The sequence below is a fragment of the Aulonocara stuartgranti genome (assembly GCF_965226115.1).
Source record: "Aulonocara stuartgranti genome assembly, chromosome: 22".
NCBI lineage: Eukaryota > Metazoa > Chordata > Actinopteri > Cichliformes > Cichlidae > Aulonocara > Aulonocara stuartgranti.
Window position 1 is genome coordinate 11,594,269 of NC_138957.1, and position 12,517 is coordinate 11,606,785.

Genomic DNA, 12,517 nt, shown 5'->3' on the forward strand with positions numbered 1-12,517 from the left:
GAAATATCCCCGTCAGTACTCTTGCTGCAGCATTTTGGATTAACTGAAGGCTTTTCAGGGAGTTTTTAGGACATCCTGATAATAATGAATTACAGTAGCCGAGCATGGAAGTAATAAATGCATGAATTAGTTTTTCAGCATCACTTTGAGCGAGCAGGATATTTCTAATTTTAGAGATGTTGCGCAAATGGAAGAAAGCAGTCCTACATATTTGTTTAATATGTGCATTGAAGGACAAATCCTGGTCAAAATGACTCCAAGGTTCCTCACAGTGTTACTGGAGGCCGAGGTAATACCATCCAGAGCAAGAATCTGGTTAGAGATAGATATACTATATGAAAAGTACTGACAGTGGCTGCAGTGGACAGATGTTTTTAACACCACTTGGTTTCGCTTCAGCTCTTTGTATGTTATAAACTTTGCTCCTCCCCAAGCTGGTTGGTGGAACAACAACAGCACAAGCGAGAGTGCCCCACAGACCAGTTGTACCACATATTTGATACACTGCCTCTATCAGCAATGGGCACTGATTCAGTGGGGGCTAGCATGAGGGCATTCCTTGACTGCCCATAGACTGCCTTTACACTTCCCCTGCTGAAGCATAACTTTACTTCGTTTATGGTTCCTAGAGTTTCTAAAAAAGATTGGAGGTATAGTCCTTAGCTGTAATGCTTTATTCATGTGGAACCAGTTTGGGTTCAGAAGACAAAAAACGTTAGTTGCTTTAAGATTAAATTTAACACTTTTGTTTTTGATCAAGCTCATATTTAGGCTTACAGCAGGTCAGGCTTATTTATATAGCACATTTCCAAACAGTCCATGTTGCACAAAGTGCTTAACAATGTAAAATGCCACTAAAATAAATAAAATGTACAACAATGATGAAGTAAAATATAAAAAAACAAACAAATAAATAAATAAAATAAGTCAATAAAAACAGCAAAAACAACAACTAAGGCTGTTAAAACCAAAATGTTTTGATCAATTTGTGTTAAAAGCCAGACCATAAAAATGTGTCTTTAGTAACAATTTAAAATGTTTAAGCGTTTGTGCAGATCAAATATTAAGAGGAAGGATTTTCCAGAGTCTGGGACCTGCCACAGAGAAGGCTCTGTCACCATGAGATTTAAGTTTAGTCTATGGAATAGTCAAGGTTAGTTTTGATCTGGACCTGGACAGGTAAGAAGGGCCTCGGCCGTTAAGCGATTTAAAAAAAAAAAGGGAAGATTTTAAATTGGATCCTGTACGGAACAGGGAGCCAGTGTAGAGAGGCCAAAAACTGGTAATATGCTCCTTCCATTTAGTGCAGTTAGCAGGCGAGCAGCTGCATTTTGGACCAACTGGAGACGATGAAGAGAGGTCTGGTCCAAATCAAAGTACAGAGAATTGCACTTGTCCAGTCTGCAAGTAATGAACAGATGAATAACACGTTCAAAGACACCAGCTGCAAGATATAGCTTTACCTTGGCTAGCTGTCGTAAATGAAAAGGTGACCCTGCATATCCCTTAATTATGTTCCTCTAGGCTCAGACTGCTGGGGTACTGACCATGTTACGCTCACATTTTTTCTTCTCTCTTTCAAGTCATTAAACTCATTTATTAAATGTATTCTCTTAGTTGGTGTTGTGTCCTCGTCTCTCTCTGCTCCTCTTTTCTATCTTCTCTTCCTCTTCATGACCAGCCAGTTGCAGTTGTCCCTCTCTGCTGCTTATATTGAAGAATGTTGCAGGGGTTGACCTTCCTATAAAAAGTGCATTGAAATTGTCTTTGTGAACTGTGAGTTGGCATTATGTAAATAAAATTGAAGTGATGAAATCAATCAAACATTACCAAAGTGTGAGACCACAGAAAGCAAAGTTTCTGCTGAGCTAAATTGTGACATTGTGACACATCTATCTGGGGACAGTACTATATCGGGTAGAAGGAGTTTCTATTTAAAAAGAAAAGAGGGTAGCAACTTATTTAGAAAAAAAACGGACAAATAAACATAAAATAGTTTGTTTGTCTAAAAATGTTTACCCCAAAAAAGATATGCTGTTCTTGATTAGAGCTGTGGTTAGCAGGGAGATTGCAGAATGATACCAAACTTGCCTACATATCAAATGTGCCCACATAACAAGCTCTTAGCATATTGAGCTGCGTCTCCCAGGGTAGCATCAGTTACAGCGTCTTTGGGGAAATTACCCTACCCTACTTCCTTGAGGCCATATATGACACTATTCAGAGTGTGTAATATCAAAGTCTATTTTAATAAATAAATAAACAACCCCCCCCCCCCCAAAAAAAAAAAAAAACATTTTAGAGAAACTCAAAGTTGAAATTTAACTGAGCAAATTCTTTTATATAAAGTAGGTCACAACATGAACACGTCTTTGTTATCAGCATTAATTTTATTTATTTTTTTCAATGCACTCCATGCCACCATTATGGAAGGATATGAATAAAAATTAATATATACAACATTTGAAACACGATGTTTGACTGACCAAGCCTACTTCATGATCCTCTTGATATCTGTAAAAATGTGTACATTAAACTTGTTTGTATATATAATAATCAAACCAATTAGGTATTGATTCAGGAGTGTAGATACATTCCTGCAGCATGGAAAATAGCTAGCTGAGATTGTTTGGGAATCAGATAAAAGCTTATCGGGACTCCTCTGGAGGAGCTGGAAAAAGTTACTGTCACAGTCTGGCGAGGGCAGACTGTATGAATTGAAAAAGGACCCAAAATGCAGACTCCAAGGAACAGGGAACAAAACTTGAATGTTAACAAAAAGCGAGCCGTTTAATATGGCTGGTAAAAAAGGTACAAACAAAGGGCAAGGCAAACTGAAGCAAAATTAACACAAACCTAAACTGGGAAATCTAAACAAACAATAAGAAAAACCTAGACAAGAAACTTGGAAGCATGGCATAGGAAACATGGCGTGGACAACAGACGACCTGACAATCACACACTGAAAACAGAGGACTTAAATACACAGGAGGTGATTAGGGGAAGTGGAGACACATGAGGAAACAGCTGGCACACATGAACATAATGACGTCACAGTGGGAGAGTAAAACTGAACATGATGAACACAGAACACCAGACCTCTTCACAATAAAACAGGAAACATAATGAGACATAGACATGACAACCCGAACTTGACAACGTAAGACACAGACATGAAACGCATGAAGAGCAGGGGAGATTTAACATGGTTGGAAACACGAGGGGAAAATAATAACTAGAAACACTTAGGCATAATAATACAAACTTGATAACATAAGACACGCAGCATGAAACACGAAGGGTGAGGGGAAGCTTAAATACAGGGGAAGAAAACACAAGGAGTCTAATAACCAAATGAACTTAGATAACCTAATGAACAAAATAAACTCAAACTTAAAACGCTGGGTCAAAAGACCCAGGACCATGACAGTTACTGGGCAAAGATGTCTGGACTAACCCTTTTAGCATGTGAATGAGCTCTGGATAAGAGTTAAGTGTTGATGGGTGAATGATTGGTTGGTGAACTAACTAAATAAAATTGGACTAATTTCAACAATTTCACTTGAATGAGAGTGCCATCTATGTTCACGATTGCCTGTTGCTGTTGTTTTAAAGACAACTAGCATTACCTGTTTAGCAAGCAACAGAACTATTTCTTCTTCACCTGGTGGTGTGTAACAGACAGTACCTTGGGGACTTAATTTCAATATACAAGTCGAGCTCTCTTCCTGACACCCAGCGTGTAAACAACAGCCTTTTATTGACAGAGCATGAAAAACAACTAGTCAAAAAGACGAGTGATGTGATGCAGTCCCCTCTCTACTCCCTCAGCTGAGAGGCAGCGGGGGGGTTGTAAGAATGACTGGCTAAAAATACAACCTCCCTGTGCCTTTCCAAGGTCACTCTGTCATTTTGATTTGATTGGACCACAGCAGTCACAGCTATCCTCCTTTTGAGCTCCACTAACAAGCATGACATTCTCTGCCAGTGATTGCTCAAGCATCTCCCATATCTGAAGCATGTATTATGTTCTTAGATTAATTTTGCTTCCTTTTCAGAACCATGATAAATATCATTTGTTTACCAGTTAAATTAGACAATCAAGGTCTTAGATTATCAGCGGAGCACTGTAGACTCTATTCCACATTTTAGTATTATGTCAACTCATTCAGAGATTTTTTTTCTCTCTGTTTAGATTTTCTACAGTTTGAAACAAAACACAGAACATAAAACATAGGATGAAATAAACATTAAGGACTTTTCATTAGGGGACAGCATCTTCATGGGTGTCAAATATTCATTGGTGGATTTTGTTCCCTTTTTAGGAGTTTGATTCTGGTCGCGTTTTCTTATCATACACATGAAATATTAAAAAATGGAATATATACACATTAAGGCATGGACTCCACTAGACCCCTGAAGGTGTGTTGTAAAATCTGGTACCAAGAGGTTAGTATTACGTTCCCCTAAAAGGGTCCAGGCGATGAGGGAAAGTAACAAAAAGTGTCCGGGTCGGGAAAAGGAGACAGAGAAGCAAAATGGTTAAATTAAAGAGTTATTAAAGGTCAACTGAAAGAGACGGACAAGCCGTGATCACCATTTAAAGAAACAAAACAAAACTCAAGCGTCGGTCAGTAAACTGAAAAGTAAGTCAGAAAAGGGTTAGTAACCGAGCACACTCCTCTCCACCAAGCAGGAGCAAACAATCACAAAATACAGCTCACTAGCTACTAGCTGCAACCACCAAACACTCACACAGCTCACTAGCTACAAACACACAGCTCACTAGCTGCATGGCACTCTGGCACCAGAGGTCACCTTTCTCTGCCCTTAAATACTTTTAATTGCTGATCGGAGTCAGCTGTACAAAAGAAAAAGGTGGCACCTAAGGCAAGACAGATGGTAGGGCATGCCCACACAAGCAACTTCAGGAAGAGGCCCTGCTGGGGCCGTAACAACAGATCCTTTAAGTTGAGAGGTGAAGACTCCATGGATCAAAGTAAGGCTCGCTTGAACTGAGATCTGAGGAGTTGGGAGGCCTAGTCAAACACGTCAAGCTCATGGTTGTGTTCCTTAAACCATTCCTGAACCATTTTTGATTTGTGGTAGGGTGTATTATCCGGCTGAAAGAGGCCACAGCCATCATGGAATACCTTTTCCATGAAAGGATGGACGTGGTGCGCAACAATGCTTACGTTAGGTGCTATGTGTCAAAGTAACATCCACATGGATGGCAGGGCCCAAAGTTTCCCTACAGAAAGAACAATAACACTGCCTCCACTGACTTGCTTTCTTCCCATAGTGTATCTAGGTGTTCCCTAGGTAAACAACGAACATGCACCCAACCATCCACATGTGCACATTGTGGGTTCTTTTGGCAATGGATAGGGCTCAGTTTGGCACCCTGACTGTGTCTATGCAGTCCCATACAGACAACAAATTATGATGCACTGTATATTCTGACACCTTTTTATATTCTGACACCAGCACAACATTTTTGGGCAATTTTGAGCTCATCTATCGGATGGGACCACATGGGCCAGCCTTCACTCCCCACATGCATCAGTTAGCTTTGCCGCTCATAACCCTGCTGCTAGTTTAGTGATGTTGCCTTGCTTGTGCCACTTTTGATAGATACTGACCACTGAAGTTTACCCCACAAGATCTGTAGTTTTAGAGCTGCTCTGACCCAGCCGTCTAGCCGTCACAATTTAGCCCTTGTCAAATTCCCTCAAATCCTTATGTTTGCCCATTTTTCCTGCTTCTAACACATCAACTGTGATGACAAAATGTTCACTTGTTCCCTAATATATTGAAACCACTAACAGGTGCCATGATGAAGAGATAATCAGTGTTATTCAGTTAACCAGTTTCATGCACTAAAAGCTAAAAACAGACTAAGCTTGAATCTGTTCTTTCTTATCCTTCTCTCATTGTTCGGAACCTCTTATATGATGGCTTTTTCCCTGTGCCTCTGAGATTATTACTTGATTGTTGGAATCAATAGCAACAAGAATTTAGAGTTGTACTGTGATATCCATATTGCAGTTGTGTCTGATTACTGGCAACCATGGTTACTGCTATGTACCATGAATGTAGACAGGATGTTTTAGTGAGTGAAAATGTGAAAATGTGTTTAGAGTTCTGGAGAATGCAGAAAGGTTTACATTTTGCCTGAATAGGTGCATGTTATTATTAGGAAATATATTAGTGTCCATGCTTAGTTACACAAAGATATAACGTTTTGTGACTTCGACAACTCTGGCTTTAGTCTCAAGATGCCCCACTATTCCATTGATCTTGCGTTGTGTTACATCCGTTAGTTTTATTGTGCTGAAGTAATGCTGGCAACCAGACATAAGGCGTTTTCATCTACTTTTTTAGTCCATATTATGACGACAGCCACTCTGCACGAAAGTCAAATTATGGTCTATCACCACTTTCGAATATTAGATCAGTCCAGATCAGTCAAACTGGAAAATTTAAAGAACGTTGAAAGTTTTGCAAAGATAGCTGTAATTTTTTTTAATGTTGTTTGAGTAAAGTGCTGTTTGGCATGATGGGAAAAAATTTGCGTCTAGACAGTTGCAATATTTTAGAGGCCTTAGGGGGCTTAGGATTGCCTATGTCCGTGCCTGATAATAAGCTTGTGTAAAAGTCTTTCACAATTTATTTGTACTATGTTCTAAAGAAAGTACAAGCTGCTGAACACCAGATTGTTAAAACATGTCAGTAATATCACTATAATATAGACTTGCAGAGGCCTTGGGCAACATGTTGATGCAGTGTTCAGCAAACAAACAAGGTTCTTCATTAAAACCTCATCTGAGGCATTTCTGTGTGGAGTTTGTATCTTTTTCCTGTGCTTGCATGGGTTTTCTCTTGGTTCCCCAGAGTCCTTCCACGCTTCATACTGCTCTTTCTAAATCTGCTGTAGGTGAGGATGTAAGAGTGGTTGTCTATTTCCCTGTGTGTTAGCCCTGTGGCCGAAGGTAACAGTCTGCCCAGTCTACCCTTGGATTGGCTTGTGACAGCTGGAGTAGACTCTGGCTCTCCTGCAACCCTAAGCTGGATAAGTTAAGAAATCCAAAGAAGTGACTTGGTTTGGAAAGCTCCTTCTGTCTTTCCAAGGACTCTGAAAGCTTATTCAAGCACACAAAAAGCAATTATTAAGACAAAACGAGCTCTCATTGGGACCCTCCTTGCAAAGAAAGATCATTACTGCAAAAGAGAAGTGTATTTACCAGCCTCAGAAACTAATTGTTGAAAATGTGTTATTTTATATATAACCACTTACAATAATAAAATAATAAATAGTAAAGTTAAAGTTGAAAACCATTGAAGCTGTGTGACATGAGGACAGATTTCTTTTAAGGAGCCTAATAAATGCTCTTCTAGAGATATCCTGGATGTTTGTGCACACTGGTAGTTGTTTACCTTCCAGTGCTCACTAGCTTGAGGTCATAGTCTGCCTTTTTGAACACATCATCCTTTAAATATATGACAGGTTTACTTCCCTGACTCACCGTTGCCATAAGAAGATGACTCTATTATCTCAAAGCTGTAACATTTGTAAGTTGATACAGTGGGATGAAAAAAGAAAAAAAAACTAACAGGGAATTGAAATACAGCTTCTGCTGAGGGCTCTCACTGTGAGTCAGAAGCTTCGACTTATGGAAGATGGGGGTTGCTCAGATAGTCCTCAGGGGCATGATGCACATGTTCATTCAGGCATGTAAATTTACACCATTGGTGCAAGGGGACAAATTTGCAGGTTTCAAGAAAAAGCTGCTGTTTATGCTTTCTTTTTAAAGACTGGCCAAAGATGACAAAACCAGATATGATTTGAAAGGGTATAAACTAAAGACAAGAGGAATATATATTGCTGTTTTATGCACGTGGCATAACTCATACTTGTGTACATACACATAAACTGTCACTGCTGGCACAAAGAAACTGTTTCTCATCTCATAAAATGAGGATAAACAGCTCTAGGCACATCTTTTACAACTGCAGCATTTACAAAGACAAAACAGAAAGTAGTAATTTACCTTTGTCTTCTATGTTTCAATTTAAAAAGCTCCATTCACTGTGTCCACAGACTGTACACGTGCATTTACGATTGCTCCTCTGTGATGACACCTGAGCCACGAGAACAAAACACAACGTGACACTTCATATGTGGGTGGGCTGGGAGGAGGGAGGCAAAGTTTCTGCATGGTAAGAAGACTTAGTCAGCCACCCCCATGCAGCTTAGCTGGCTCATAGACACTAACTCACAGCTGCTGTTGGTACTGAGTGTGGTTATGCTTGAGCTAAGTCAACCGCACAAATAAAACGTGTGAGATAACAAGAAGAAAAACAACATCCACAGATGTTTGTTGTAGGGCTAAAAGAAGAATAGAACCGGAAATGTGACATGAAACTCAAAGGGGAAGCATGCTGTGAAATATGTTAAATAGGTTGAAAAAAATGAAACTTCATCTAAAATAATTGCAAAAGAAGTCCTGGATGAATTTGAATAGTACCAAGCAGGTGCCTAAATGTCTAATTCTGTTACCCCAAATATAGAAAAATAAAGCCGGAGAATTTGTGTTTTGATTGAGGCAAAGACTATTAAATTGCCACATAATATTCATTGCAGGATGTTTGTTGATTTGACCTTTGACCTGAATGGAGATTAAGATTTGAGACTGTGCCTGTTCTGAATGAACATGTGCTGCAGATAAATGGATAAGTGGGACCCTGGCAGAAGAGCACAGAGTAGGCAGATTCATGGTCAGACGACAGAAATATGTCAGCCTCCTGGCAATGTGAGGGGACACCTGGAAGTAATGTAAGCAGGCCTCCCCAGCCCACCTTCCTAACTCTGCTCTCCAATTTCTCTTTATCTCTGTGTCTCATCCTATCTCCCACCCTCTCCTTGTGACTCATCACTAGAACCTTAATCACCAATGAGTGGGCACTGCCTCCACCTTCCATGAAGCAGGAGGCTAAAATCAGGGCCAGTATTCTGTTGCCCCCTGCTGTTTATTGTGTGGCATTGCATCAACAAACACTATGCTATGAGATTTCATGTGTTCCAGTTTTCAGAGGAACAAACGAAATAATCTGAGCTTCCTGTGTGCAGTTATGTACTTAAAAGGGGCATTCAGTGGTGTACCATTGCCCAAGAATATAGTTTTATAATCGATGTGCCCTAAATCTGGCTTGGTGGTTTCTCAGTCTTCAACAGTAAACCATCTCAGTAACTGAAGATGGTTTGTCCCCTGACGCTCTTGAGTTATGCAGAAGGACAATAATCAATACACAACAGCAAAAAAAAGAAAAGTCTGATGGCAGAGCAATATTTGGGTATTACAGTTGGATCCAGAAGTATATGGACAATATAAAAATTTTTGTTATTTTGCCAATGAACGTCATCACAGTAAATTTTAAATTAATTTTAAATAAAATAATCAAGATGTGATTGACGTGCAGATTTCATCTCTAATTCAAGGGACAAAATACCACAAAAAATATATAACTGTCTAGAAATTACACCATTTATTATATATAGTTCCTCATTTTCAGAGGCTAAAATGTTATTGGACAAACTAATAAAGCTATACTTGGAACATGGCAAGAGTTTTAACGCCCCAAATCCCACCAATCTGACTTTGTCTGGGGTATTAGGCTCCTGGGAAGTTCTAACAAGCCTATCTCTAATATTTTTTTCTCTCCTTTAGGTTATCATTGGTGGCTCTTTAAAGGTCCCCAATAAGTTTGAGTCATTTTGAAGGATATATCAATGTTTTAAAATTATTTCTTTAATGTTCCTGGTTTTTGGTGTGAAGGTTGTACAAAAGACAAGGTTAGGTTTAAGTTTTGGAGATTTCTTAGTTTCTAAATAGAAACCTGTTACTGAATTCACCTTCTGTTCAGCAGATTTTAAGCAGTCCTCTTTGTAATCTCTTTCTTTAAATTTGTTCATCTCTTCTTTGCTCTCATTGTATTTCTCAGAAGTTTCACAGATATGTTTGACTCTATTCAATTGGCTTACAGGTAGGCTTTTTTTGAGGTGGCTCGGATGGAAACTTGCAGCATGAAGTAATGTATTCCGATCAGTGGGTTTAGAATACAAGGAGGTGGACAGAGATTTGTCTTTTTCTGTTACTTTTATGTCCAGAAAGTTCATTTCTTCAGTGTTGTAATTGAGGGTGAAACGTAAGCCTACAAAATGTCCATTTAGGAATTCTACAAACTAGTAATATAGAGACTTGTCCTTTCCAGAGTAAAAACACATCATCTATATACCGTTTCCAAGACATAATAAATGGTAAATAAGGGTTATTTTAGTGATTATATAGAATTTGTTCTTCCAGGCGACCAACAAAAAGGCAAGTAAAAATGGGGGTCATTTGGGTTCCCATTGCAGTGCCAGAGATCTGAAGGTATGGTGTGTTGTTGAAAAAGAAATAATTCCTCTGTAGGACAAAAGCAGCCAGTTTAGTTAGAAGAGAGCTAGATGGTAATTTCGTAGACCTGGTATCAAGGAAATGTTCCAGGGTCTCTAGGCTTTGTTCCTGATTAATATTGGTATACAGGGATTTAATATCCAGGGTACACAATATTATATCTGGTTTGAGATCTTTGAGGAAAAGCAAAAAGTGGGAGCCATATTTTATGTAATAATTTAAGGATGGTAAAAAGTTCTTAATGTGGAAGTCTACAAAGCTTGATATTGATATTCTCTGTTAGACTACCAATTCCAGAAACAACAGGTCTGCCAGGTAGTTCCTCTAGGTTTTTATGAATATGGGGTAATATGTATAAGAAAGCCCTTAAGAGATGTTCATTAAGTAAAAATGTTTTCTCCTTCAGAGAAATCTCCCCTCTTCAAGTAACAGTTATAGTTCTTTAAAGTATTCTTTTGTAGGGTGAGATTTAAGTTTTTTTATAGAAAGTTTGATTTGTTAATTGTCCATCCATCCACTCGCTTATCCTTTTCAGGGTCGCAGGAGCCTAGCTGTCATAGGGCGAGAGGCGGGGTACACCCTGGACAGGTCGCCAGTCTGTTGCAGGGCTAACACACAAAGACAGATAACCATTCGCACACACATTCACACCTATGGGCAATTTGGATTGATCAATTAACCTATCCCCACTAACTGCATGTCTTTGGACTGTGGGAGGAAGCCGGAGAGCCCGGGGAGAACATGCAAACTCACACAGAAAGACCCCAGCCTGATGGTGGAATTGAACGCAGGACCTTCTCGCTGTGCAGCAACAGCGCTAACCACCATGCCACCATGCTGCCCTCTATGAAAAATGCCATTATATATAAGGTAAGATGAAGAGTTGTGGTGAATTGACTGACTGCATTCCCAAGACTTGTTACTCCACAGTAATATCACATTAATCTGCAATAATGTTTTTTTATACAAACATTGGGTTGAATTGAAACCATCCTAAATAGAGTCAAATATTAAGGTTGAAAGTATTAGAGTAAAAATAGTAGCATTGTACCACCGTGCTGCCTTTGTTAAACGTCTTAAATTTTAATTTTCATATTGAATTTTGTCCATTATGACTATGGCACCTCCTTTGTCGGCAGGTTTGATGACAATGATGACAATGGATTTATTCTGTTCAAGTTCTGTCAGTGCTTGTTGTTAGTCATCTGTTAGATTGTGTGAAGTAAAGGTTTTCTGTTAAATATATTTTTCAAGTTCTATGAGTCTACAGTGTGTATCTATCAAGTGGTTTATGTTCTTAGGACAAAAGCTGCTTTTAATGTAAAAGGTACTTTTGTGTACATTATTGTGGGAAGGTTCATTGTTCATAAAAAAAATTGCATCTAACATTTCTAAAAACATTATGTAAATCTCAAAAGAGTTCAAATTGACCTACAGAAGGAGTTGGTACAAAAGAAAGACCAAGTTCAAGCACTGACAGCTGAGCAGGGGTCAAAGCAGTGTTACTCAAGTTAACAACAGCTAACTTCTTCCCAGGAATCGGGATCGGGTCCATGGACGGTTCTGTGAGTCTTTTCATTTTTCCCCACCGTGTGCATTTGGATTTGGGCCTCTTCTGGACAGTGGTTCCAGGTGGGGAAACTCCGTTTGGTCCAAGAAAGGATATATGAAGTGGTTGGGTAATTTGTGCTGTGACCTTTTCTTATTTGTGGTAGTTAAAGGAAGCCTTGGATGTGTTTTCTTAAAACAAACTTTCTGTTGCGTTTGGTGTGGTTCAGTGATCGTGGCAGCATTCATAGTTGAATTGAGTATCTTTGGACCATGGGTGTGTGAATCCCTTTTTGCATAATCTCATCTCTTAGGAATTTGGCTCTTTTGAGGTCCTTTGTTTTATTTTCATATTCCATTAGTCTTAAATCAATTTAAGAAAGAAGGTGAAGTTGTGCCAGAAATTTTTGTTGCTATCTGGAGTTATGGAAAGACTGCACTTACCTCAAACAGTGCCTGAATACAGGATAACGCACTTTGAATTGCCGATTTATTTATTTTTATTACATTTA